Raw genomic sequence first — 4,348 nt, forward strand, 5'->3', positions numbered from 1 at the left:
CAGTGTCTGGTGAGGGCCTGCTTCCTGCTTCGTAGATCGCTGTCTTCTCACTGTGTCCTCACATGGCAGAGAGAGAGTGGGCTCTAGCCTCTTCCTCTTCTTATAAGGGCACTAATTCCATTATGGGGGTTCCACCCTCATGACCTCATCTAAACCTAATTACATCTAAAGAGACCCACCTCCAAACACCATCACATTAGGGGTTGTGGCTTCCACATATGAATTTGGGGGGACACAAATATTCAGTCCATAGCACACAGGTTTTCAAGCAGAAGCTGTATTCCTGAGTTTATACCTAGTAATTCCCATATCTGGAGCCACTACTTCTCTGGATCTATTACTGGTTGTTCCTTCTGGTCTCCTTTATGTTGTCACATCTCCACATTAGCGTAGTTAACTTTGAATTTGAGCTACATATTTTATTTGCAAAATCATTAGTGGAAATAACTTGAGGCCTAAAATATTTTCCTCCAGTGCTTGAGGGGGCACTGTCAATCTGAAATGCCCTTAATCCACTTTTAGGGACTGAGATTTTTATGGGCCAACAAGATAGCTCAAAATGGGGTTGCAGGCCTTGTGAGGGCTTATTTATTTCTGGTTCACCTATATTCCTAAAATGTGGCTGTTCAGGGTCCCACTCCAAATTCCCGAGAAGGGCATTACCAAAATGCCAGTGTCAGTGGGCTCTGGCCTCAACCATTTGTCGCTTTAGCCTTGTCCCTCTCCCGGAATTGGAGGTTGGCCTCTCCTTGGCCTCGTCTAGATTTGGATGTGGACATCAGGCAAAGGAAGTTACAAAACGTCAGGTGCAAGTCTCTGGATTTCTTTTCTATCTGAGACCTTGGCAAGCAATTCTTCATTACAATGTTAGCTCAAAAACATCTTCCACCAGATGTTGTTATAGAAAGAGAGAGAGAGAGTGAAAGAAACCTCACTTTGTGGGTTTCCAGTATGCATGAATTTCAGTCACTATCATTTAGTTAAATAATACCAGCACCCCACAAATGTGGCTCAAGGTTCAGGTACCACAGTTTTATCGACTGTGATTGTGTGAAAGACCAAGTTCACTGCTGCTGTTCGGTCTGCAGTCACTACATAAACGACAAACGCGTGTCATGATCAGTGACCAGTCTTCTCTCAGAGCCTGCAAGTAAGTGCTTGGTGTGTGCCTGTTATCCAGGTCTCACATGCCTGTGCGGTTGTGATTAGGAGACAGGTGAGCACGGATATGATGACACTGCTGCCGTATGAGAGACTGTAGATGTGGGACCAGAGCAACTGAGTGCTGGGAACTTATTGAAATAAAGGAGGGTGAGCTGAAGAGAGCCGGGAGATGGACACTTGTGAAAGCCTTCACATTGAAGGAATTAATGAATTATGAGTTGCTTTAGAACTCTGAGAGACTATTGATGACATTGAAAGTGCAAAGTGTAAGATGTTGTAAGCTGATCTAAACTAGAAGGAATATGAGAATCAGCAAGGTGGAAAGAGATACAACGCAAAGAAGACAAGCATCATATTCAGAAGAGTTTTTAAAAAGAAACTTGACTCTTTAATTATCGATGTTTTTAATTACAGTAAATTGAATCAATATTAATTTTGTTATCTTTAAATTTCTCTATACATTTTTAATTGAGAGTAAGAGAGTTTTTAATGTTTTGACAAAAATCTTTGAATGTTCTGGAACAATTGTATTTTTCCCATTGATTAATAAGATTGCTTTTTCAGTTTCACCTTTCACGATCATTTTACAGTTCTGCACCATCCTACAAAGTGAGGACTGTGTGTGTGCACACACGTGTGTGTCATTGTGTCAACACTATAATATCAGCAGTGCATTCCAAGTGTGCAAACGTTGATGAAGAAGTTATCCCATCAATAATTACACCATGTCCATATCTACCAAAGCTGCCAAAGGGCTCCTTAATACTTGACTCCCTTGGGTAAACAGAGTTGTAGTAATTATCTGAGGCTGCATCACAACCTCCCTAAAACTTAGCATCTCAGAACTACAACATTTATTATGTTCACAGATTCTGTGGGCCAAGAATGTGGACAGGGCATGGAGCAGATGGCTTGCCTCTGCTCCATAAATTCTGGGCCTTGGCAGGAAGACTCAAAGGCTGTGGGTTAGAGCCATGTGAGGCTAAGTTCACTCCCATGTCTGGAGGTTGAGTCTGACAGTTGCCTGGGGAGTGGGCTTCATTTCCTTTCCTCTCAGCTCTTCCACATAGTGTTTCCTCATGGGTGATGCTAGGCTTCTTCTCTGCACAGGAGCAGTATCCCATTATGGCAGGCCAACTAAATCTGTATCATGTTTTATGACCTAGCTTCAGAAGCCATTTAGCATCATTTAGATTCTTCAATGGGGCAGATTCCAAGGGGGAGGGAACATAGACACACCACCATCAGAAGAAGGGGTGTGAGTTAAATTGTAAGAAGTGCATGTGGAATGGGATAAATATATTGGTGTGGCCATCTTTGGAAAATACATTCTGCCACAAGAGTAGACCCCCTTAAGCACCCTGAAATATCTCCTGGATAAATACTATGAAATCTATGCTACCGGGACCCATTTCAAAAACAGACTTGAAGTTTGTTAACTTATGACCCTAGAGTTCACTCCCCTCTCCCCTGTTGAATCTTATTAGATACCACATCTCCTTTCTGAGATGCCACATCCCTCCCTTCACTTCAGGCCATAAAGCAATCCTTAGAGGTAATCTTTGCCTTTGTGTATAAACAAAAGTTTGTATTTTTAATTTATTAAGGAAGCTGGGACAGTCATTCCCAGTTTCTAGCTGGTGAACATGGCCCTCTTTCCTTCCTGCTACACATAGGTTGTATGCAAGAAAGCTTTATTTAAAAATCCTGAATCCATGTCTTTTTGTTTTTTAAACCCATCACCCTATTGTTCAATGTTCATTTGCTTCTAGTTTTTCAGTACAAAATATATAAAATGAATATTCCTTTGTCGGTAAAAAATTGGGCTCTTTTAATGAGTTTTGCAAAGGTGAATTTTACGCATACCATGCGTGCTTCCATAAAGGACTTAACTTTGCTCATGAGAAGCAACCCTCTCCTGATCTTCATCCTGGAATAGAAATCTCCACTGGGACAGTCTGGTACTATGCTGTGCCAATGGTTTTCCACCCTAGCTGCACAGTGGCTCAGCAATTCCAAGGCCCCATGCCAGATCAATTGACTCAGAATGGCTGACTTTAAATCTCAGGTATAGGAATTTTTAGAAGAGTCTTCAGGTGACTCTAATGTACAATCAGAGCTGCCAGGTCCTCTGCAAGTGCCCCTGGAACACTGAATTCAATCCCTACTTATCAGGAGGAGTTAGTTCCCAATCACTTTACCTCTCTGAGCATCAAACTTCGTTTATAAATGAAGTAGGCCTGGGGTGTAACCACCTCAAAGGATTTTAGGGTCATGAGAGATGGTAACTGTGTGATCTGCAGAAGACTGGTGTAAAGGATTAGGGATATTTTCTGTGATAAAATGAAGAATGCTTGCTCCACCAAAAGTCACTGAAATCTTCCTCTTCCTCCTCCTTCTTCCAACATTGCAATGGCTGATCATGGCATCTCTGGAGAGAGGTGGATGTCAGCATCAAGGCAGAGTGAGCTCTTCCCTTGAACTCTCCTCTCTAAAGTACAACCAAAAGGACATTCATACACCAACAGAGGACATACACACATAACAAAAGATATCTGAGAGACGTATGCAGCCATATGTCTGAAGGTGGTGGGACTGGATCCTCCAGAGGAAGTGGAAGACGCACTCCAGCTGTGTGATCACCCAGAGCACAGTGTGGAGAGATAGGCAGTGGCTGGAAGAGGTGCACGGGTATATGAAGGTGCCCGTTGCCCCACCTGGAGCTCCAGCCCTGTGATCACCCAGAGCACCATGCAGAAAGAGAGGCAGTGGCTGGGGGTGGAATGCAGGCCCTCCATTCCTGTAATAGCCAGAGCATCACACAGAGAGAAATGCAGCACAGGTGAAAGAAAGCACCCATCCCCATTCCCAGCACTCCAGATCTGCCATTGGTCAGAGCATTGCACAAAGAGAAAAAGAGTCAGTGGCAGTAGCTGGGGAGCCCCAGATCATGCTGGGCCCAGAATACACAGCACCTGACACCCACCCAGTGGTGGGAGGCAGAAGCTGTGACCAGATAATAACACTATGTGGAGGCAAAAATACACACCATCAAGCAGCATGAAACAGTATATTAAATCTCCAAACCAGAAGGCAAGTGACAAGTACCCAGAAGCCAACATGAAGACACAGAAATTCATAACCTAAATGACAAAGAGTTAAAAGAGCTATCATAAAGAAAACT

The sequence above is a fragment of the Equus przewalskii genome, chromosome 21 (genome assembly GCF_037783145.1).
Source record: "Equus przewalskii isolate Varuska chromosome 21, EquPr2, whole genome shotgun sequence".
Taxonomy (NCBI): Eukaryota; Metazoa; Chordata; class Mammalia; order Perissodactyla; family Equidae; genus Equus; species Equus przewalskii.